Consider the following 25,825-nt stretch of genomic DNA (forward strand, 5'->3'; position numbering starts at 1 on the left):
TCTTCTCTCTTGTAGGCTGGCAATAATTGCACCTCAGAGTTACACAAATATTAATCTATTGCTGGCTAGATTCTGTTATTGAATGTGGATGGGCTCTATCTCATTCTTATTTATGATGATTTAATTGTGACTACTTCTTGCCTCAATTCCTTTACTCCTTGCCACAATCAGAAAAATTCTTTTCCCCTTCAAAATTTGTAATTTTATGATCCTGTGTTTTAAATACAAAGTATTATCTGGGTTTTGTTTTGTTTTTTTCTTTCATTATGCCAGGCACTAGGCAATTCTTAACTATCTGGAAGGTGAAGGCTTCGAATAATAAAAATTTGTCTTTTATTATTCCTTTTTTAAATATACCCACCGTAGTCTTAATGTGTTAACCATAATGCTAGTCTAACATGCTTCTACACATAAGTTTACAAACATTTGTATCTGAATGAAAGAAGATATAACTCAAAAGTTGATTTGTACACAGTGTAGTGTCAATGAATTTAACATATGTCTGTTCTTACATGCATCTATACACATGCTCCCAAACACTTCTATCTTAATGAAAGAATATGTTACAGGAAATACTCATTATATGTAATAGAGTTTCACTGAATCAGTAACAGGAATACTGTAAAGTGCTTCCACACATACCTTTATAAATACTTACATCATAATGAATAAAGATGTTATATGAAGGAAGTTATATACACAGTGTATTGCAATCTTTTGAGCATCTGGCTATTCCCATGTACTTCTACTGTATGTTACTTGAAAGAAGGTTTATACACAATACAGTTTCACTGAGTTAAGCATGTGACTATTCCCATATGATTCTACACATATGTTTATGAACACTTACAATAACAAATAAAAGTGTTGCTGGAAAGATGCATTATATGCAGAGTAGTTTTAATGAGCTCAGCATAATGCTACTCCTATATACTTCTACATGAGTTACATACCCCTATCTTAATAAATGAAAATGTCGTTTAAAACACGTATTATACAAAGTGTAGTTTCAATGAGTTAAGCATAAGGCTATTCACATATGCTTCTAAATATAAGTTTACGTACACATCTGTCTTAATGAAGAAAATGTTATTTGAAGAACACAGTATGCACATTGTAGATCTAGCGAGTTAAGCCTACTGCTATATCCATTTGTTTCTATACAGAACTTTACAAACACTTTTTTAAAGTTTTTATTTAAATTCCAGTTAATTAACATACAGTGTAAAATTATTTCAGGTGTACAATATAGTGGTTCAACAGTTTTATACAACACCCAGTGCTCATCACAAGTGAACTCCTTATTCCCCATCACCCATTAACCTATCCCATTAACCAAACCCATCCACCTCCATTCTGGTAAGCATCAGTTTATTCTCTGTAGTTAAGTTTCTTGATTTGTCACTCTTTCTTTTTTATTTTATTTATTAAATTCCACATATGAGCAAAATCATATGGTATTTCTTTTTCTCTGTCAGATTTATTTCACTTCATAATACTCTCTAACTCCTTCCATGTCATTGCAAATGACAAGACTTCATTCTTTCTTTTATGGCTAAGTAATATTCGTGTGTGTGTGTGTGTGCAGGCACATATATAATACTTATTTATCAATTCATCAGTCAGTGGGCACATAAGCTGTTTCCGTAATTTGGCTATTGTAGATAATGCTGCTATAAACATCTGGGTACATGTATCCCTTTAAAATAGTATTTTTATATTCTTTGGGTAAATACCTGGTAGTGTGATTCCTAGATCATAATGTAAGATTTTATTTATTTATTTGACAGACAGAGATCATAAGTAGGCAGAGAGGCAGGCAGAGAGAGAGAGGAGAAAGCAGGCTCCCTGCCGAGCAAAAGGCCCGCTCGATCCCAGGACCCCGGGATCATGACCCGAGCTGAAGACAGAGGCTTTAGCCCACTGAGCCACCCAGGTGCCCCAATGTATTTCTATTTTTAACTTTTTGACAAAACTCCATACAGTTTTCCACAGTGGCTGCAACAGTTTGCATTCCCACCAACACTGCAAAAGGATTTCCCTTTCACCACATGCTTACCAGTACCTGTTCTTTTTTCTGTTATCAATTGTAGCCCATTCTGACAGATATAAGGTGATACTATGTTGTAGTTTTGGTTTTCATTTCCCTCATGATCTGTAATATTGAGCTTCTTCCATGTGTCTGTTGGCCATTTGTATGTTTTCTTTGAAAAATATCTATTCATGTCTTCTGCTCATTTTTAAATTGGATTATATGTTTTTTGAGTGTTGAGTCATATAAGTTCTTTACATATTTTTGATACTAACCTCTTATCAGATACGCCATTTACAAATATCTTCTCCCATTTCATTGGTTGCCTTTTAGTTTTGTTGATTGTTTCCTTCACTGTGCAAAAACCTTTTATTTTGATGAAGTCCTCACAGTTTATTTTTGCCTTTGTTTCCCTTGCCTCAGGAGACATATCTAGATAGAAGTTGCTATGGCTGATGTCAGAGAAGTTACTGCATATTCTCTTCTAGGATTTTTATGATCTCATATCACATTTAGGTCTTTAATCATATTTATATATGTGGTCTAAGAAAGTGGGCCAGTTTTTCTTTTTGCATGGTGCTGTTCAGTTTTTCCAACACTATTTATTGAATAGACTGGCTTTTTTCCATTGGATATTCTTTCCTGCTTTACTGAATATTAATTGATGACATAATTGTGGTTTCATTTCTGGGTTTTCTCTTCTGTTCTATTGATCTATATTTTTGTTCCAGTACCATGCTACATACCACATACTATAGCTTTTTAAAACAACTTGAAATCTGGAATTGTGATACCTCCAGGTTGTCTTTTCTTTTTCAAGATTGCTTTGGTGTTTTGGGGTCTTTTGTGGTTCCATAGAAATTTTAGGATTGTTTGTTCTAGCTCTGTGAAAAATGTTGTTGGCATTTGGATAGGGATTACATTAATTATGTAGATTGTGTTGGGTAGTATAGATGTTTTAACAGTATTTTTTCTTCCAATCCATGAGCATGGAATGCCTTTCCATTTCTTTGTGTCCTCTTCAATGTCTTTCATCAGTGTTTTATAGATTTTAGAATACATGTCTTTCACCTCTTTGTTAGATTTATTCCTAGGTATCTTATTGTTTTGAGTGCAATTGTAAATGCAATTGATTTCTTAATTTTTCTTTCCACTGTTTCATTATCGGTATACAGAAACTCAAGAGATTTCTGTACATTGATTCTGTATCCTATAACTTTACTGAATTTGTGTTATCAGTTCTAGAGGATTTTTAGTGGAGTCTTTTGTGTTTTCTATATATATATAGTGTCATGCCATCTACAAATATTGGAAGTTTAACTTCTTCTTTGCCAATTGGGATGCTTTTTATTTCTTTTTGTTGTCTGATTGCTGTGGCTAGGGCTTCCAGTACCACATTAAATAAAAGTGGGGAAAGTGAACGTTGCTTTTTGCTCCTGACCATAGAGGAAAAGCTCTCAGTTTTTCTCCATTGAAGATGATATCAGCTATGGATTTTTCATATATGCTCTTTATATGTTGAGGTATGTTCCCTCTGAACTTACTTCATTGAAGATTTCTTACGTAATTGTCAAATGATTTTTCTGCATCTATTGAAATGATCATACATTTCTTACGTTTTCTTTTACTAATGTAATATATCACGAGAGATTTATGAATATTTTTTTTACCTTCTACTTTTCTTTTTTTTTCCAATTTATTTATTTTCAGAAAAACAGTATTCATTATTTTTTCACCACACCCAGTGCTCCATGCAAGCTGTGCCCTCTATAATACCCACCACCTGGTACCCCAACCTCCCACCCCCCCGCCACTTCAAACCCCTCAGATTGTTTTTCAGAGTCCATAGTCTCTCATGGTTCATCTCCCCTTCCAATTTACCCAAAAGCACATACCCTCCCCAATGTCCATAACCCTACCGCCCTTCTCCCAACCCTCCTCCCCCCAGCAACCCACAGTTTGTTTCGTGAGATTAAGAGTCACTTATGGTTTGTCTCCCTCCCTATCCCATCTTGTTTCATGGATTCTTCTCCTACCCACTTAAGCCCCCATGTTGCATCACCACTCCCTCATATCAGGGAGATCATATGATAGTTGTCTTTCTCCGCTTGACTTATTTTGCTAAGCATGATACGCTCTAGTTCCATCCATGTTGTCACAAATGGCAAGATTTCGTTTCTTTTGATGGCTGCATAGTATTCCATTGTATATATATACCACATCTTCTTGATCCATTCATCTGTTGATGGACATCTAGGTTCTTTCCATAGTTTGGCTATTGTGGACATTGCTGCTATAAACATTCGGGTGCACGTGCCCCTTTGGATCACTACGTTTGTATCTTTAGGGTAAATTCCCAGTAGTGCAATTGCTGGGTCATAGGGCAGTTCTATTTTCAACATTTTGAGGAACCTCCATGCTGTTTTCCAGAGTGGTTGCACCAGCTTGCATTCCCACCAACAGTGTAGGAGGGTTCCCCTTTCTCCGCATCCTCGCCAGCATCTGTCATTTCCTGACTTGTTGATTTTAGCCATTCTGACTGGTGTGAGGTGATATCTCATTGTGGTTTTGATTTGTATTTCCCTGATGCCGAGTGATATGGAGCACTTTTTCATGTGTCTGTTGGCCATCTGGATGTCTTCTTTGCAGAAACGTCTGTTCATGTCCTCTGCCCATTTCTTGATTGGATTATTTGTTCTTTGGGTGTTGAGTTTGTTAAGTTCTTTATAGATTTTGGACACTAGTCCTTTATCTGATATGTCGTTTGCAAATATCTTCTCCCATTCTGTCAGTTGTCTTTTGATTTTGTTAACTGTTTCCTTTGCTGTGCAAAATTTTGATTTTGATGAAATCCCAAAAGTTCATTTTTGCCCTTGCTTCCCTTGCCTTTGGCGATGTTCCTAGGAAGATGTTGCTGCGGCTGAGGTCGAAGAGGTTGCTGCCTGTGTTCTCCTCAAGGATTTTGATGGATTCCTTTCTCACATTGAGGTCCTTAATCTCTGTTTTGTTATTGTCTCTGTTCCTTTCTGATCTACCACTTGTAGGTTCTCTCTTTGCTTAGAGGACCCCTTTCAGTATTTCCTGTAGAGCTGGTTTGGTGTTTGCAAATTCTTTCAGTTTTTGTTTGTCCTGGAAGCTTTTAATCTCTCCTTCTATTTTCAATGATAGCCTAGCTGGATATAGTATTCTTGGCTGCATGTTTTTCTCGTTTAGTGCTCTGAAAATGTCATGCCAGCTCTTTCTGGCCTGCCAGGTCTCTGTGGATAAGTCAGCTGCCAATCTAATACTTTTACCATTGTATGTTACAGACTTCTTTTCCCGGGCTGCTTTCAGGATTTTCTCTTTGTCACTAAGGCTTGTAAATTTTACTATTAGGTGACGGGGTGTGGGCCTATTCTTATTGATTTTGAGGGGCGTTCTCTGAACCTCCTGAATTTTGATTCTCGTTCCCTTTGCCATATTGGGGAAATTCTCCCCAATAATTCTCTCCAGTATACCTTCTGCTCCCCTCTCTCTTTCTTCTTCTTCTGGAATCCCAATTATTCTAATGTTGTTTTGTCTTATGGTGTCACTTATCTCTCGAATTCTCCCCTCATGGTCCAGTAGCTGTTTGTCCCTCTTTTGCTCAGCTTCTTTATTCTCTGTCATTTGGCCTTTATATCGCTAATTCTTTCTTCTGCCTCATTTATCCTAGCAGTGAGAGCCTCCATTTTTGATTGAACTTCATTAATAGCTTTTTTGATTTCAACTTGGTTAGATTTTAGTTCTTTTATTTCTCCAGAAAGGGCTTTTATATCTCTGGAGAGGGTTTCTCTAATATCTTCCATGCCTTTTTCAAGCCTGGCTAGAACCTTGAGAATTGTCATTTTGAACTCTAGATCTGACATATTACCAATGTCTGTATTGATTAGGTCCCTAGCCTTCGGTGCTGCCTCTTGTTCTTTTTTTTGTTGTGAATTTTTCCGCCTTGTCATTTTGTCCAGCTAAGAGTATATGAAGGAGCAAGTAAAATACTAAAAGGGTGGCAACAATCCCAGGACAATATGCTTTAACCAAATCAGAAGAGATCCCAAATCATGAGGGGGGATTTCTCCCCCCTCACGATTGGGTGAGGGATCTCCTCTGATTGGGATCTCCTTTGATTGGGATCTCCCAATCTCTTCTGATTGGAATCTCCCAATCTCTTCTGATTGGGATCTCTTCTGATTTGGGGATAAAAAGAGGTTCAAAAAGAAAGAAAGAAAAAAAAAGAAAAAAAGAATTAAAAAAAGGAGATTGAATTAAAATTCAATCAAGAATTTAAAAAAGAATGAAGAAAAAAAAAGATTGAAGAGATTAGGATCTCTTCTGATTTGGGGATAAAAAGAGGTTCAAAAAGAAAGAAAGAAAAAAAAGAAAAAAAAATAATTAAAAAAAAAGAAAATTAATAAAGAAAAGTATAAAAAAGAAAAATATATATATATTAGATAATCTAGTTAAAAAACGTTAAAAAAGAAAAGGGTAAAAGTTATAAAAAATTTTAGCAGAAGAAGAGAAAAAAAATGAAAAAGAAAAAAATTAAATTAACTGCAAGACTAAAAAATCACAGGCAGAAAGCCATGAGTTCCGTGGTTTGTTTTCTTTTCCTCTGGAATTCTGCTGCTCTCTCCTTGGTATTGAAACTGCACTCCTTGGTAGGTGAACTTGGTCTTGCCTGGATTTCTTGTTGATCTTCTGGGGGAGGGGCCTGGTGTAGTGATTCTCAAGTGTCTTTGCCCCAGGTAGAATTACACCGCCCTTACCAGGGGCCGGGCTGAGTGATCTGCTCGGCTTTGCTTTCAGGAGCTTTTGTTCCCTGAGCGCTTTCCGTAGAGTCCCGGAGGACGGGAATACAAATGGCGGCCTCCTGGTCTCTGGCCCGGAGGAGCCGAGAGCCCAGGGCCCCGCTCCCCTGTGCGCCCTCAGCGAACAGCTCCCAGCAACTCACATCTGCCCAACCTCCGTCCGCGCTCCGAGCTCACCGAGCTTGCGACCGGTTCAAGGCAACTCCGAGCTGCGAGCTTACTGTCGGCTCTGTCTCTGCAGCCGGCTTTCCCGTTCCAATAGCCGCAAGCTCTGCGACACTCAGACACCCCCCCCCATCCTTCTGTGACCCCGCGGGACCTGAGGTCACGCCGACCCCGTGTGGGCTTCGCCCCGGTTTAGCCTCCGGAGCGATGTCCCTCAGCGGAACAGACTTTTAAAAGTCCTGATTTTGTGCTCCGTTGCTCCGCCGCTTGCCGGGAGCTGGCCCCTCCCCCCGGGGTCTATCTTCCCGTCGCTTTGGATTCACTTCTCCGCCAGTCCTACCTTTCAGAAAGTGGTTGTTTTTCTGTTTCTAGAATTGCTGTTCTTCTTCTCTTCGATCTGCCGATGGATTTGAGGTGTTTGCAATCTTTAGATAAGCTCTCTAGCTGATCTCCTGCTAGCTGAGGTAGTCTCAGCCTGCTACTTCTCAGCCATCTTGACTCCTCCCCGAGATTTGTGAATATTAAACCATGTTTGCAACCTAGGAATGAATCCCACTTGATCATGGTGAATGATTCTTTTAATGTATTGTTGGTTTTGATTTCCTAGTAGCTTACTGAGAATTTTTGTATCCTTTTCAGTAGGAATAGTGGCCAGTATTATTATTTTTTTTTATTGTGGAGTCTTAATCTGGGTTTGGTATCAAGGCAATGCTGGTATCATAGAAAGAATTTGGAAGTGTTTCTTCCCTTCCTATGTTTTTGAAATACTTTGAGTAGAGTAGATATCAGATCTTCTTCAAATATTTAGTAGAATTTGCCTGTGATGCCAACTGATATTGAACTTCTGTTTGGAGTTTTTTGAGTATTGATAAAATTTCTTTGAATGTTATCCACCTATGCAAGTCTTCTAGTTATTATTGTTTCAGTTTTGTGAGTTTATATAGTTCTAGGAATTTATCCATTTCTTCCAAGTTGTCTAATATGTTGACATATAGTTAATATTCTCTAAGAATTGTTTGTATTTCTGTGTTGTTGGTTGTTATTTCTCTGTTTTCATTTGTGATTTTGTTTGTTCATTCATTTGTTTTTTGTTTTGTTTTGTTTTTTTATAAGGCTGGCTAGAGGTTTATCAACTTTTAAAATTTTTTCCAAAAACCCGGTCTTGGTTTCATAGATCTGTGTTTTTTTCCCCCTATATCTTTTATTTCTACTCTAATCTTTATCATTTCCTTCCTTCTGCTGGCTTTAGGCTTCATTTGTTGTTCTTTTTCCAGCTCCTTTAGGTTTTTAGGTATAAAGTTAGGTTGTTTATTTGCGGTTTTTGTTTGTTTGTTTTTCATTTTGTTTTGCTTTGGTTTGTTTTTGCTTCATGAAGTAAGCCTGTATTGCTGTCTTGCCTCTTAGGATGGATTTTATTGCATCCCACAGGTTTTGGACTACTATGTTTTCATTTTCATTTGTTTCCTTGTACTTTTTGATTTATCCTTTGATTTCCTGGTTGGCACACTCATTATTTAGTAGCATGTTGTTAACCTCCATATATGTGTGGTCTTTCCAGACTTTTTTCTTGTGGTTGACTTCAGTTTCATAGCATTGTGTTCAGAAAAGCTATGTGCTATGACTGTGATGCTGAGGCTTGTTTTATGGCCTAATATGTGGTCTGTTCTGGAGACTGTTCCATGTGCTCTTGAAAAGAATGTGTATTCTGCTGCTTTAGGATGAAATGTCCTGAATATACCTGTTAAGTCCCTCTGGTCCAATGTGTCATTCAAAGCCATTGTTTCTTTGATGTTTTGTTCAGATGATCTTTCCATTGATATAAGTGGAGTGTTAAAGTCCCATAATATTACTGTGTTATTATCAATCAGTTCCTTTATGTTTGTTATTAACTGTTTAATACATATGGATGTCCCCATGTTGGATGCATAACTGTTTACAATTGTTATATTGTCTTATTGGATTGTCCCTTTTGTGATTATGTAGTGCCCTTCTTTGTCTCTTCTTATAGTCCGCGTTTTATAATCTATTTTCTCTGATAGAAGTATTGCTACTTTGGCTTTCTTTTGACATCCATTTGCATGATAAATGTTTTTCCATGACCTCATTTTCAATCTGTGTGCGTCTTTAGGTCTAAAATAAATTTCTTGGAGGCAGCATATAGATGAGGCTTTTTTTTTTTTTTAAACCATTCTGAAGCCCTTTATCTTTTGATTGGAGCATTTAGTCCATTTACATTGAAAGTAATTATTGATAAATATATATTTATTGCCATTTTATTACTTGTTTTGTCTTTCTTTCTGGAGATTTTCTCTGATGATTTCTTGATTTTGTCACTTTTGGTCTCCCCTCTAACTCAAAGGGTCCCCTTTGATATTTCTTGCAAGGGTGGTGTAGTGGTCCTTTAGTTTTTGTTTGTCTAGGAAACTCTTTGTCTCTCCTATTTTGAATAACAGCTTTCTGGGTCAAGTATTCTTGGGTGCAGACTTTTCCTATTTAGCACTTTGACTATATCATGCCACTCCCTTCTGGAATGCTATATTTCTGTTGAGAAATGTCCAACTACATGTTTTTCCTTAAAAGTTAAGGACTTGGGGCACCTGGGTGGCTCAGTGGGTTAAAGCCTCTGCTTTAGGCTCAGGTCATGATCCCAGGGTCCTGGGATCGAGCCCCACATCAGGCTCTCTGCTTAGCGGGGAGCCTGCTTCCCCCTCTCTCTCTGCCTGCCTCTCTGCCTACTTGTGATCTCTGTCTGTCAAATAAATAAATAAAATTCTTAAAAAAAAAAAAAGTTAAGGACTTTTTTTTTCTTCTTGCTATTTTTAACATGTTTTCTTTATTATTATATTTTGCAAATTTAATTACAATATGTCTTTGTGTTGGCCTGTTTTTTATTTTGATGTGAGTTCTTTGTGTCCCCTGAATCTGGATGTCTGTTTCCTTCCTCAGGTTAGAGAAGTTTTGAATTATAAAATTTCTGCCCCCTTTTCTCTCTCTCTTCTTCTTCTGGGACTCCTATAATATGAATGTTCTTATGTTCAATGGAGTCACTGAGTTCACTAAGTCTATTCTCATAATCTAGAATTCTTCTTTATCTCTTTTGTTCAGCTTAATGAAGCTTTCAATTAGTTTGCCTTCTAGATTACTAATTCATTCCTCTACTTCTTCCAGCCTGGTGTTCATTGGATCAAGCACATTTCTAATCTCATATATTGCACTCTTCATCTCTTATTCTTTTTTAACTCTTTTATTGCTCTAGTAAGGAGCTCACTGATGTCCTCTATTAATTTCTCAGACCTGGTATCTTTATGTTTCTTGCTTGAAGTTCTCCATGAGAGATGTTACTCGTATCCATTTCACTTTGATCTAGCCATGCCCTTGACTTGTTCTTTCATTTGGAATAATTTCTTCCATCTTGGCATTTTTTTTTTTTCTAAGTCTATGCCTTCTCTGTGTTAGAAAAGTCAGTTATGTCACCTGCTTTTGAAAGTAATGGCTTCATGAAGATGTCCTGTAGTGCCTGGGGCCCGGTGCTTCGAGGAGTGTCTCCACTGTGTGCGCATGAGCTCTGTTGTTCTGTTTTGGCTGCTCTATTCTTCACACCAGTCATCTTCTGAGGCTCTCCTTGCATGCCATAGTCAGTTTTTGCTCTGTGACCTGAATGCGGTAAGTTTTAATGAGGTATGCTCTGGTCTGCTTGTGAAATGAGACTTGTCACCATCTCTACTGTAACTGAGGCCATACAGAATTCTGGTTCAGAGAAGCAGTACAGGGAGGGGTTTGTGAAGGTCCTTCTGGTGGAGGGGTCTGCGTGCTGGGACTGAGATAAGTGTGACTGAGAAGGGCACTCCTACCAGAGCAGAGGGATGGAGCTTAGTGTATGCAAGTTAGGCAGCCAGTGTCTGTGCTGTGCTGTTCCCCACAGGGGACTCTATGTTTATAATGAAGGGCAGCAGAGGGAAATGACACTGGACAATTCCTGTGTTCCCTGAGAGGTGTCTCCATGGAAGCTGCCTTTCAGGGATGTACTCTAAGAAAAGTGAATAATCTCCCCACAGTGGGCCCCACATTCTCTTCAGATTGATGTGTCTAGGTTTAGGGTGTCTACCTCCAGTTTGTTTGCCTTCCTTCTTTCCAAGAGTAGGGCAGTGCCCTCCAGGCTTTATATCAGCCTTTAACCTTTGCTCATTGCATGAAGTCATGTAATTCAACCCTTCTCATTTTCCAAGCCAGTGGCTTTGGTGTAATGTTCCCCTTGTGCATCACCTTGTCTGTTCCTCTCTCTCCCTTCTCATTTTTTTTCCACGTCTTACCTTCTTTGATGTGGCCTCTTCTCTCTCTTCAGTTGTGGTGTTTGTTCTTTAGGTCTATTTCTGGAGTATTTAGGATGATTTGATACTTATTTATTTGTTTTTATGGGAAGAGGTAAGCCACCACCATCTTTCTCTGATGACTTTATTATATTATTTCTTTAATAAATTCTTTCTTCTGTGGTATTATCTTTCTCTTATAATTTTATTATAACCACTTTATATTGTATACATTTTTCTTATTCCACTAGTTTTTAGGAATTTTTTTACCAATTTACTCTCCAACTATCTACTAATTTTGAAAAACAAATAAACAAATAAAAATTCCAAAGGACTTTCTTGTCCTTGGAATATTCCTCATTAACGGCATCCTGCTATTATTTTGATGACTTAATAATGTCTCTTCTCTCTCTGAGGACATTAATCACCATTACTTTGAAGATTTTTCTGGTCCCACATTGCTTCTAATACCTCTGGTACTATTTCTTCCTATTTGTTTTGGAATACATTTTTATATAATAGAGAATTTCCTCACTTGTATCTTATTAATATTTAAAAATGAAGTACTTATGGGTGATTGGAAGTTCTCTGTAGGTCTCACAGTGGAGCGAAGTCTGGGAATCTAGAGGAAGTACTGCTTGTTAGTATTTCTAGGTCTTTTTACTTTGGCTTATTAATTTCACAAGGGTTTTTTGTTGTTGTTTGTTTTTTGTTTTTTGTTTTTCCTTTGCTTGGGAAGTTGCAAACTTGTGGACACATGCTGGAAACCAAATAAGGAAATGGCATTGTGTGCTCACCTTTTATTTCTGTGTCACTGAATCTTGGGTTTTTGATTCAGCCTCCAAAGATCAGGAAATTCCGTGTTTTATTGGGATGGAGAAAGACAATCACCGCTCTGTTTGTTTTATGATGTTTTAACTCCCTCTTCTCTTTTGGATCCATTACAAGTTCTTGTCCTGAGATACCGAGAACCTCTAACTCTTGAGATTCTTCATGGTTCTCCTTATCTAGAACCATGACAGTCTGAGATATTACCTCACTTGTGAGTTAACAAGTTGGCCTACTACAGTTTCATAGATTCTGGGAGAAGAGAGGAGATGCTTGGTTCAAAGACAAAAGACTTTATTATTCAGGTCACTGCAGTCATCATAAGTTCCATATTTCCCTCTATTCTCCTTGCCCCCCAAGTTCTGTGGGTAAGTGTGAAGCAGTTTGTGTCACAGCTGAGGATCTCTGAAGTTAGGAAACCTCAACATTTATTTTTTCATTTTATTCTATTTCTTTTCAGTGTTCTAGAATTCATTGTTTAAGCACCACACCTAGTGCTCCATGCAATACATGCCCTCCATAATACCTACCACCAGGCTCATCCAACCCCCACCCCCCTCCCTTCCAAAACCCTCAGTTTGTTTTTCAGAGTCTGTAGTCTCTCATGGTTTGTCTCCCCCTCCATTTTCCCCCAACTCACTTCTCCTCTCCAATCCCAACATTTTTAATGTCTGCACATCTTTTCATGATGTATTTGATGAAGGAATTTCTTAATTTTAAAGAAATTCAATTTATCAGTTTGTTCTTTTATGCTTATGTTTTAATGTCTTATTTAAGAGATGTTTGCGTTTCTCCAAATCATGAAATATTTTAAAAATTTTATTCTTGGGATGCCTGGGTGGCTCAGTAGGTTAAGCCACTGCCTTCAGCTCAGGTCATGATCCCAGGGTCCTGGGATCGAGTCCTGCATCAGTCTCCTTGCCCAGCAGGGAGCCTGCTTCTCTCTCTGCCTCTGCCTGCCACTCTGCTTGCTTGTACTCTCTCTCTCTCTTATAAATAAATAAATAAATAAATAAATAAAATTTAAAACAATAAAAATTCTATTCTTAACGTTTTAATATTTTAACATTCACATATAGGTCTATAATCTAGTTCAACTTAATTTTTTTCTATGACATGAGGTAGGAGTCAAGGTTAATTTTTTCCCCCACTATGATATCCATTTGCTCTATGACCACATATTAGAAGAACTATCTTAAACAGTGCATAGAATTCTAAAAACTGGGAGTATGTTTCAATACTTAATATGTTCTACTTTAATGAACTACAGAATGTGAGACCAAATGCAGCTGCCATTATTGTGTATTTACCAAATGGTGATTGGGCTATTCAAAGGAATAAAAGATCTGTTTTTAAGGAGGTTAAAAAAAACGATAAGAATAGACTTTATACATATACTATAATTCATAAAAATGAAGGAAAGAGTTATGTAATAAAATAGATAACATGTTTTTTCAACACCTCTTAACTATTACTGTAGTACTGCAGTTGTCACTTTTGTTCCAAAATATCTGTTCACTAAGGAAAATTAGGGAGTGTGGACAAATTGTACTTCTTGATATATTAAGGAATTTCCTAGGAAATCTCAATTAAAGAAAAAGAGTACCAGGAAAGGCAAATTGGATTCATTAACAAAGTTTTGGTTAATACACATAAAGGATCATTCTGAGTATGGTCACACTCCCTTTCTATGCTACCTGAAGAGATGTGGGAGGCAGAGGTTAAAGCTATCATTAAACCATTAAACCATTGTAGGATATTGGGGCCCTTGCAACCCCAATTTATAATTTCTTAAGCCAGGGTCTACACAAAAGGGTGAAGTTAATTATTTCTCACTTTGCTACTAACCACTGTGCAGTTTTGGTCCTCTGAGAGCTGCAGGACAAGTGAGCTAATTATAATGTCACCTTTTGAAGTTTTGGTTGTTTTTTTTTTTTTTTTTGACAGACAGAGATCACAAGCAGGCAGACAGGCAGGCAGAGAGAGACAGGAGGAAGCAGGCTCCCTGCTGAGCAGAGAGCCAGATGCAGGGCTAGATCCCAGGATCCCCAGATCATGACCTGAGCTGAAGGCAGAGGCTTTAACCCACTGAGCCACACAGGCACCCCTATAAAGGTGCCTATAATGGCACCTTTTGGACATGGCAGGTGCCAGATCAGATGGCAGTACACAGCAACAAAGGAAATCATATACAATGGATGAAGCTTGTCAAATGTATCTGGTATTTTCTAGACTAGGATTAGAGGAAAGAAAATGAGCATTACATTTTAACTGTCCAGAGAGCAAACTCTCTCTCTCTCTTTCTTAAAAATGTTTTTATCTATTCATTTAAGAAAGAGAGAGCATGGACAGGGGAAAGGTCAGAGGGAGAGGGAAAAGCCGACTTTCTGCTGACTAGGGAGCTCAATGTGAGGGAGGCTCTATCCCAGGACCCCAGGATCATAATCTGAGTTGAAGGCAAATGGTTAACTGACTGAGCCAGCCAGGTGCCCCATTATTTATTTATTTTTAAATATTTATTTATTTGTTTGTTTGTTTATCTATTTATTTGCTTTAAAGAGAGAGTGAACATGAGTGGATGGAGGGGCAGAAGTAGAGGAAGAGAATCTCAGACTTCCTCATTAGTGCACAGCCCAATTTGGGGCTTGATCTCATTAGTCTAAGATCATGACTCTGAGATGATGACTTGAGCTGAAACCAAGAGTTGGATGCTGAACCAACTGAGTCACCCAGGCATCCCTGGGATTGTTTCTTAGATGTGTGAAACATCCCTTTGAGGCTCTTAGATATAGATTATGAGAAGGAGAAGGGTTGGCATGAGGAAGAATAGGGATCTAGTTAGCAGCTAGGATAAAGACAAATAGAAAACTATCTTGAACATATAAATGTAAGGCATCATTATTATTGGATTTAAAACATTTAAATTACCTATTTGATTCTCTTAACCCAAGAGTTTGCAGCCAGTTTTCCTAAAGTGAAAAAGAAGGAATCACATGGAGGTTAAGAGATTTGTTTACTATTTTAGTAGTCAATCCAGGTCTGGTGGAGCCTAGATCTATGGACATCATTCTCTATCTCGTGCCTCTTTTCTCTGCAGCCTCACTGTTTCCACATGCCTTCTCACCCTAAATCCCTCTCAACAATCCTGACCCATCAGCCTACCAAGACCACTCTCAGGCAAATTCTGCTGAAAAATACTGCTCTTACTATATTTCTACTCTATTCAACATATGCAGAGACTCCCCACTGGCTCCTAGATTACATATGAATGTCAAAAAAACAAAAACTTCTATTTATAAAGAAATAGTTGTGTGCTAATTTGAACAGCTAGATTGTACAAAAAATGGCTTGAAAAATCCCTTTTGATATCCTTAAAGAGCTGGATTCCATTATATATATATCTCTCTCTCTTCAGAACCTCTTAACCTCAGAGTGGAATTGGGAAGAAATATTGCTTAGGTTCCCTCAAATCATTCTTGGGCACCAGACATTGTGCTGGACCTCGGAGCAAATAAGCACGTTACTTGTAACAGTGCCCAGGGAAAGACAAAGCTGTGGGTTATGAAAGTTCCTTCCACATGGCATCCCTTTACTCCTGCAATCTCCAGTTTCTCAGTTGTTCACATGTTTTCATAGTCTAAGTCATAGTGAGCTAAGTTTGATTCATCATAGCATGATCTATATTAACTTTTAACTTTTCCAAATTTACTTTCTCTTTCTCTCTTTCTCTCTCTCTCTCTCTACACACACACACACACACACACACACAGACACATGCACACACACATGCACACACACACAGAGAATTGTTTTTTTGCTAATATGTTGAAAATCAATTGCAGGTATCACAGCATGTCATCTCTGAATATTTCAGGTTCCCTACCTATGAATGAAAGTTCTACTCCCTACTCACAATACCATTAAAATAAAGTTATCATTTAGTATCTAATCTATGGTCAAAAATTTTCCAGTTGCATTTGAAATGTCTTCCATAGCTATGTTATTTTGATCCAAGAATCAAGGTTCACACGGGACACTAATTATGTCTCTTCAGTCACTTCTGAACTAGTTCGGCACCCTCCTTTTTGATTTGTTGGGTTTGTCATGGCATTTACTTTTGTGAGGATTCCAGGTTGGTTATGTGCTAAATGGTAGAATGTCCCACATTCTGGAATACCTGATTGTTGTATCATGATTAGATTTACAATGAACATTTTTTTGGCAGTAATATCTCATTGGTGAAATAATTTTGATTAAGCACTAAATACTAAGCATTACATTTTCTGTTTTTGTGATAAGGAGTCTTCATCATAATGGGCATGTGTTCCTTAGCTTCCAATAAAATTAATAAGTGATATCGACACACGTAGATCTTCTTCTCTGTATGGAAAATGATATCTCTCACATTAGATCCATGTTGCTTTTGAAGTGTTTAGAAATTCAGCTCCATAATCAGATCAGTAATCAGTCTTGGATCAGAATTTTCTGCATATTGTTCTTATAAATATCTCCAAGAGATCCAAGGTGGCAGTTGTGCTTCTAAATATTATTACTTGAAACCTTTAAAAAAAAAAAAGAATCCAAATTTTGACACAATCTACTTCTTTCTTTCTTTTTCTTTCTCTCTTTCTCTCTCTCTTTCTATGTCTTTATCTCTTTCTTTCTTTCTGATATGGGGCAGATGGATTGGGGTTTCTTATTAAAGTACCATATGAGTGATGATACATTTATCTACAACCAGATTCAGTGTTGGGAGGCACCTACATGATGATGTAATACAGTGTTCCAACTCACTGCACCAACTCCCTGCAGAGAACTGGTCCCCACTAGCCATGGCGACATCCATTACCAGTGGCATCCATTAAAATTTTTGAGATAAAATTCCCCCCTATTTTTATTTATCAATATAATTTTTAGTTCTTGTAAGCCTTTATCTACCTTAAAACCCTTCAAATATTTGTAGACAACTCTACATTCTCAGAAGAATTTTCTTCTCTGGTTTAAATATCCTAAGCTTGTCCTCTATCCCCTGGGTATTTCCTCTAAGTGGGAACTTTCTGCATGCTTTCTTTTTGAAATGTGTATTCCTGCCCTCTCTCCCTCCTTCCATCTCTCATTTCCTTGCTCAGACAGTAATTCAGGTCTCTCATGTACAAACCAGGCATGGAAATGCCAAGCTCACTGCTTGTCCTCAGTGAGCTCATAAATCACAAAAGTACAAGGAGATAATCAGAGGAACCAACAGTGCGCATAGCAGTGACTCAACACCATGACCAGGACTGGGGCTTCTGTTACACTCATCACAAAGGAGGAGGTGGTCACTGGACCCAGAGAAAAGAGAAGCTCAGTTTCGTATGAATGGTAATATTCTAGGGAAGAAGGAGCATGGCCTAAGTTCTGGATGGAAGAAGACGAAGTCATGGAAGGTACAAAGCAGGGAAGTGTAAGGTGGCAGGAGTATAGGATGAAGAAGAAAGCAGAAAGCCAGTTGTAAAGAGTCTTTGGAGCCTTTCTCAGTGGTTTGGATTATGTCTTGGGCAGTTGGAAGCTTCCAGAATGAGTTTTACATTACAGAGTTAGTAACAAGATAGACACACCCTTTAGAAGGATATCTGATGGAAAATGCATATCTATATATGAAATAGAACATTTTCTTGACTAATCATCAGATGTGCCAAGGAAGAAAAAAATTAAAAAAAAAACGTATTTTCCTTTTGTCTTAACACATTAGTATTTCTTACAGCAGCTTAGTTGGTTGTAAACAGAATATTACCATTGATTTCATTTTATTATTGTATTTGCTCTTTAAACTTTTAAGAAGTGATCTGACATGTATAACAGCTTCTTCTTTGGGTTTTAGAGCCTTTTTTTTTTTTTCATTTTTAGAAAAGTAAAGGCATTCTTTGCCCTCCTTCCCAGCATTAGTACTCTTTGGAGAACTCTCTGGGATAGAACAGATGTTGCAGGGAGGTCTGTTCCTGTTCTCTTGGCTTGGACCACATATAGAAAACTGTGGCAACCCTCAGCTTTCATGTACTGCAGCCACCATGCCCATCAGTATGGTCACACCCATTGGGTTCCTTCACCCAGTGAGGCACTGGCATTGGACTAGCAAAGCAAATAGCTCCTGCTGTTTCCAGAGGAATAAAGATACTCAATATATTATCACAAATAGTATTACTATAATTTTGTTTAAATAAAATGACAACAAAGGAGAAGCCAATCATCCTACAGGATGAATATCTCAAACTGTGTGCAGGTCACGCTTGTTTAGCAAAGATAATATCCCACCTTTCTTAGCATATTTTTTTTCACAGAGATGATGGAACAAGTCTTGCAGCCTGAAACTCTCTCCTGTGTTATCTCAGGGGAATTTAGACTGAAGACAGACTCTTCATACCAAAACTTAAGTGATAGGAAGCTTCATTCTTCCTAGGTTTAACTCGCCAGCCAATGTGACCTTGACTAATTTTGCTCAGCTCCTCTGAATATATACTTCTCTAAAATATAATTCCCTCTCTGTGGGGCACCTGCCTTTGGCTCAGGTCATAATCTCAGGGTCTTGGTATTGAGCCCCACGTTGGGCTCTCTGCTCAGAAGAGAGCCTGTTTTTCTCTCTTTCTTTGCCTGCCTCCCTGCCTACTTGTGATCTCTCTCTATGTCAAATAAATAAATAAAATCTTTAAAAAAATATATAATTCCCCCTCTCTGGTTCTCTGGACTATGAGCTCATGTAGAACGGGGGCTTCTCTTCATTTTTGTGTCCCAGCTCTTGCATAGTACAAGGCCCAGGCTCTGTGCTTTTGTTCTGTTGGTTTGGGATGAATAGTTGAAGGAATGACTACAGGGAGCACATCCTCAAGGCTACTATGCTCCCACCATCATATTGCCTCATGCTGCTTTTCTTTCTTCTGCCTTTGGTTCTCTTTGGGCCCTTGGATGTATTAGATGATGCCTACCTATGGTGGTTCATCGATTCAAATGCTAATGTCTTCCAGAGACATCCTAACAGACACACCCAGAAATAATGTTTTTGTTTTTTTTTTAAAGATTTTATTTATTTATTTGACAGGCAGAGATCACAAGTAGGCAGAGAGGCAGACAGAGAGAGAGGAGGAAGCAGGCTCCCTGCGGAGCAGAGAGCCCGATGTGGGACTTGATCCCAGGACCCTGAGATCATGACCTGAGCCGAAGGCAGCGGCTTAACCCACTGAGCCACCCAGGCGCCCCAGAAATAATGTTTTTTCAGCTCTCTGGACTTGTCTTAGCCCAGTCTACTTGATGCATAAAATTAACCATTACAACTCTCCCCAAAATGGTCACCCCACTTATGTCTGAAAACATACAATAATTTAGCAGGTCTCCCCATGAAAAGCAGAACATGTAGCTATTTTGTTTAAAAGTTTCTCCTTCTGTTTTTCTGCAAGATTCTTGTAGTCGAGGTTTGTGCAGAGGAATTAAGCCTAGGCCTGAGGGGAGAACCGTGATGGCATCACCTTATGTATATGGAAGTCCTTATTATTCTTTATTAGCATGTTTATTAGAATAGATAAGTTAGGCCATAATAGATATGTGCCAAATCCTGCACTGAGGGGTACAGATACAATGGTTAGCAAAATAGACATGGGGGTCATTGTCCTTATGGAACAAGGAAAGAAGAATGGAGGAAAAGCCATTTATCTCACACTCATAGAAAACATACTTCACAGATGTTGATAGGTGCTGTGTAGAGATGTCATGAAATCTATAATGGGAGAATTTATCTGATTAGGAAGGTCAGAGAATTTGCTGGCAACTGCTAGATGTGAAATGGAGTGAAAGTGGATGTCATGCAGAGGGAATGATATAACAGGGCATGAAGCTTGGAAGGAGCATGACCTATTGGATCTGATCAAAGACCATTGAGTCTAAGGAGGAGAATGAAGCGGAGCATGTTGATGGATGGGCCTGGAGAAGTGGGCTGAGGAAAGCTTACCCAAGGCTTGTAGGTGATAACAGCTATGGAAAACCATTGGGAATGGAGGATGTGGTGATAGGAAAGTGAACAAAATTGTGTGCCCAATCCCTTCCCTTTGAGGGTTCTTGCACAAGAGGAGCTATAGCTGATGACGAAGAAGAGCATGTGCTGTTTCCTCATTGACATAATTCAGCCTCCTTTGATAGCAACTCTCACTGTCTGTCTTATCTTGGGCTGTCATCACAGAACACAGGAGGCTGGATGGTTTAAACAACAGACATTTATTTTCTCAAGGTTCTGGAGGCTGGGAATCTCTGATCAAGGTCCTGGCTAATGCAGTTGCCAGATGAGGACCCACTTCCTGGTTAGTAGATGGCTGACTTCTTGCTATGTCATTACATGGTACTGAGAGAGAAATGCTGGTGTTTCTTTGTCTTTTTATAAGAACACTCCTCCCTCCATGGGGGCTCCATCCTCACAATTTCATCTAATCCTAATTCCCTCGCAGAGGCCCTTCCTCCAAATACCATTACATTGGGAGGTTAAGACTTCAATATATTAATTTTGGGTAAACACTGACATTCAGTCCATAACACAACCCTTTCAAAGACCATCAAGTAAAAGGCCAGCAACAATGACAATAACAATAATAGCCAAACTTTATGTAGCACTTTCCATGTGTTTGGGATGCTTCTAGATGTTTTACATATATTCATTTATCCTTCTAGCAGTGGCTTAAAAAAACAAAATTCCAACCTCCCTCTTTGAAAAGGAATTAATAGCAAAATTATTGTGCTTCAATTTGTCTGCATGGGATATCAGTCAACCAAACGCCCAGCCTTTCTTTTTTTTTTTTTTTTTTTTCTTTTTAAAGATTTATTATTTATTTGTGGAGGGAGGGACAGAGGGTGAGACAGTGTTGAGCAGACTCCATGATGAGTGCAGAGACCCATCTCACACCCTGAGATCATGACCTGAACTAAAACCAAGAGTTGGACACTTAAATGACTGCCACCCAGATGCCCAACACACATTCAAATTTAGATCCTCAGATAAATAATGCAGAAGCACTCAATGAACACCCAGCCCTTCTGCTCCCACTTCCACCTCACCTTTTCTCTTCTTTGGTAAAATGCTAAGTCTTATCTCAGCAGTTCAGATTCTTAAGTAGCACCCCTCTTCCTAGAGGTCACCCCGAAGAAAAGTCCTGTCTATGTCCCCATTATGACTAGCCCCATATTAATGGGTCCATGACTATCTCTCTTGTTTATCAGTCATCTCTGCCCCCAAACCCAATGTGTGGGTCACTGTAAAGCTTAAAAAAATATATTTGTGGAATAAATATAATTTTGGCCATGACGCTTGTTAGCATGTCCAAGCCTGGTGTATTTCTGCCCAAAGTGTCTTGAATCAAATATCTTGCTCAAATATCTCCCACATAAGTATATTCCTAATTACTTATTAACATCTGTTGAACCAGTGCTCCTAATTCTACTTCCTGGAATTGGCCTTTAAAAATTATGTCCTTCAAATATTTGGAACTATAATCCCATTACCAATAAGTCTTCCATTTTGGTTCAAAATGCTTTGTTGTCTCCTCTCAATCAGATTCCCTTTATTAGGCTGGTTGGACATAAGAAGTATTTTTATCTAACTTGTTCCTCAGAATATTCAACTTTATTAATAATTCCACTGGAAATTTTCCTATTCAACAATGAACTTGAAAAATAAGTTTCCAGGGGTGCCTGGGTGGCTCAGTGGGTTAAGCTGCTGCCTTCGGCTCAGGTCATGTTCTCAGGGTCCTGGGATTGAGTGCCGCATCAGGCTCTCTGCTTGACAGGGAGCCTGCTTCCTCCTCTCTCTCTCTGCCTGCCTCTCTGCCTGCTTGTGATCTCTCTCTGTCAAATAAATAAATAAGATCTTTAAAAAAAAAAAAAAAAAGAAAAGAAAAGAAAAATAAGTTTCCAACCATGAAGTGACTCCAGATGTAATTAATTCAGTGCCTAATGCTGGGTCCTTAATAGGGATAAAAGACTTCTGTTTATGCAGCATAAGGCTATACTAGCATTTTTCTATTTTATTTTTTGTGTATTGTTTTATTGGTCTATTGATTTTTGCTGGCTTAAATTTTGTTTGCAGACCAAACTCTGAGGCCTTTTCTCAAATCATTTCCTGCTCATGATCTCTTCTTATTCAGTTCTTATATACTTAATTTTTACTTTTTTTTTCCAATTTATTTATTTTCAGAAAAACAGTATTCATTATTTTTTCACCACACCCAGTGCTCCATGCAAGCTGTGCCCTCTATAATACCCACCACCTGGTACCCCAACCTCCCACCCCCCCGCCACTTCAAATCCCTCAGATTGTTTTTCAGAGTCCATAGTCTCTCATGGTTCATCTCCCCTTCCAATTTACCCAAAAGCTTGACTTATTTCGCTAAGCATGATACGCTCTAGTTCCATCCATGTTGTCGCAAATGGCAAGATTTCGTTTCTTTTGATGGCTGCATAGTATTCCATTGTGTATATATACCACATCTTCTTGATCCATTCATCTGTTGATGGACATCTAGGTTCTTTCCATAGTTTGGCTATTGTGGACATTGCTGCTATAAACATTCGGGTGCACGTGCCCCTTTGGATCACTACGTTTGTATCTTTAGGGTAAATTCCCAGTAGTGCAATTGCTGGGTCATAGGGCAGTTCTATTTTCAACATTTTGAGGAACCTCCATGCTGTTTTCCAGAGTGGTTGCACCAGCTTGCATTCCCACCAACAGTGTAGGAGGGTTCCCCTTTCTCCGCATCCTCGCCAGCATCTGTCATTTCCTGACTTGTTGATTTTAGCCATTCTGACTGGTGTGAGGTGATATCTCATTGTGGTTTTGATTTGTATTTCCCTGATGCCGAGTGATATGGAGCACTTTTTCATGTGTCTGTTGGCCATCTGGATGTCTTCTTTGCAGAAATGTCTGTTCATGTCCTCTGCCCATTTCTTGATTGGATTATTTGTTCTTTGGGTGTTGAGTTTGTTAAGTTCTTTATAGATTTTGGACACTAGTCCTTTATCTGATATGTCATTTGCAAATATCTTCTCCCATTCTGTCAGTTGTCTTTTGGTTTTGTTAACTGTTTCCTTTGCTGTGCAAAAGCTTTTGATTTTGATGAAATCCCAAAAGTTCATTTTTGCCCTTGCTTCCCTTCCGGGGGGAGGGGCCGGCTCCCGGCAAGCGGCGGAGCAACGGAGCACAAAATCAGGACTTTTAAAAGTCTGTTCCGCTGAGGGACATCGCTCCGGAGGCTAAACCGGGGCGAAGCCCACACGGGGTCAGCGTGACCTCAGGTCCCGCGGGGTCACAGAAGGATCGGGGGTGTCTGAGTGTCGCAGAGCTTGCGGATATTAGAACGGGAAAGCCGGCTGCAGAGACAGAGCCGACACTAATTTTTACTTTTTATCCCTTTAAAATTTCTTCTTAGTTTAAATTGATCACAATAACCTGCGGAGAATATTTTGGGCATTAATTTCACCTAAGATATTCCTCTCATTCTACAGAATGCTCATCTCTGGTTCATAATGTTATGATGTTCCATATTTCAAATGTGAACAAATGTTTATGATGCTGGGAAGTGTGTTCTCGGCTGATACTAACTTCTACTCTCTGAGCATGACTCCAATCCTCTTTAAACCTCTATACTGCTCAGCATATAGCTGCTCCATTTCTATGCTGGCCACAGCATTCAGTGTCCACAAATGCCTGTTAAAAACCAAGACATACAGGCTCTCTTTGGCTTTCCTCTAATCTGCAATTGCAGTAGCTGTCTTGAAAATGGTTTGCTGTCAACTTTTTTTTTTCCCCGCACTGATTCCATCTTATTCGTAGTGATTAGAACATCATTTATTAGAGGCTTAAAAACCACCCAATAATTATTTATTCTTACCATTGAGGAGAGATTGTTAGATTTACCTGTCTATCTCAGACCTACCATGTCCCTGTTAGGAAAATCATAACAGGATGCACTAGTTTCTACTATTCCATAACCGCTACCTTCTCTGCACTTCCAAGAGTTTGTAGTTAACATCTATATGGGGGTAATTCTCTTGAACATGAAACTTTCAACCTAATTGTAACCACTAAATGTTACCTTCCACAGCTAAGACTTCCTGGAAGTCCACGTTAGTCTTACATTTTCCTACACCCCCTGGATCTCTCATTATTTCTATAGCTCACTAGAGAGTACCATCTCCAGTTCTAAAATTCTCCCACCTCCCATTGCTTTGCTGGGCTTCACTTAGCATTAACATTTATTGCCATCTTTAACTTCTATTTTTATACCTAACCAAGTTCTAAGACTTGGTAATCTTACCTATCTGGCAGCTGTGCCTTCTTTTTAAATCCCAAGGTCTAGTTCATGTTCTTATATCCTCTTGCCTGGGGCATTCCCAATATAATCAGACCCTGCCCTTTGCTTCTCTCCTCATATGTTACAGCAGATCAGTTTGCTGAAGCCCCAATTTTATCCTGGTATTTTCCTTTCCAAAGCTTTCAAAGTTTCTCCATTTCCTGTGGAATCAAGTCTTCCTTTTATCCCTCTTCTTAGCCATCGTGTGTTAAGTCCACATGGAAATCTTCATTTTGTCATTCATTTCACATTCCTTTGGTGGCAGACTGAAGTTTATGACTTGATTCATTCTGCTGGTCAACCTTGTCTGTTGCTTCTCTCTGGAAGGCTGGGAAAACCTAAAAGGGAGGCAGCAAGGAGCTTGGGTTCAGAATCTCAGGCCAAACACTTCCTTGAAATGTATTTCCTTTACTAACAGAATGGAAATATCTATTAAAAAATATTAGTAGAATTGTAAAATGTGGCTGAGGAGTCCTGAAAACAGTGCTCAGAGTGTGATAAACACTTGCTGTATAAATGCATGCAGTTGCCTAGTTTAGGAGATTGAAGTGTTCATTATTTCAAGTACTATAACTTAACTCCAGTGAGCCTCAGTTACCTTCCTGAAGAGATGGTTGGTCATACAGATAAACAACAAGGTTTACAGTTAGACAGACCTGGGTTTGAGGTTCAGCTAAGCCACATGTTAGCTCTATGACCAAAGGAAAACTAGTTACAGTTAGTTACAAGAGTCCAGTTATGACATCCTCTTAATGCAATGCCTTGTAAGCATTTAAAAAAGAATAATTGAGGGGTGCCTGGGTGTCTCAATGGGTTAGAGCCTCTGCCTTCAGCTCAGGTCATGATCCCGAGGTCCTGGGATCAAACCCCACATCAGGCTCTCTGCTCAATGGAGAGCCTGCTTCATCTTCTCTCTCTCTCTCTGCCTGCCTCTCTGCCTACTTGTGATCTCTGTCAAATAAATTTTTAAAAAATTAAAAAAGAATGATTGAATAAATGGAATCCTGAAAATGGTTAAAGAAAGATGAACTGGAAGACAGCACTATCACTTTCTATTTAAATGAATGTGAGCAAGGCACTTGACCCCTCTCTGTTTCACTTTTCTCCTATGAAAGTGTAAGGATCAATGAAATAATGCATGTAAATAGAGTAGCATGCTCAAACTTATTTGGCTCTCAATAAATGTTAATTTTAATACATTATAATAAATAATAATTAAATAAGACATGATGCATAATGTTCCTGGTGGAGCTGGTGTGCAGTATACATTCAATAAATGACATTTGTCAGTCATCATCACTGTTGTTGTCA

The 25,825-nt window shown here is 38.6% G+C and overlaps 1 protein-coding gene and 1 non-coding gene across 4 annotated transcripts in view; one reads left to right on the forward strand and one right to left on the reverse strand.

Annotated features, from left to right (window-relative positions):
- Positions 1-25,825, forward strand: part of GABRG3 (gamma-aminobutyric acid type A receptor subunit gamma3) — a 707,159-nt gene that overhangs the window by 174,972 nt on the left and 506,362 nt on the right. The window lies entirely within an intron of this gene.
- LOC122894937 lies at positions 15,763-15,830 on the reverse strand. Its single transcript, XR_006381926.1, has one exon. It is a non-coding gene; the product is annotated as a small nucleolar RNA SNORD29 (small nucleolar RNA).

The sequence above is a fragment of the Neovison vison genome, chromosome 13 (genome assembly GCF_020171115.1).
Source record: "Neovison vison isolate M4711 chromosome 13, ASM_NN_V1, whole genome shotgun sequence".
Classification (NCBI taxonomy): domain Eukaryota; kingdom Metazoa; phylum Chordata; class Mammalia; order Carnivora; family Mustelidae; genus Neogale; species Neogale vison.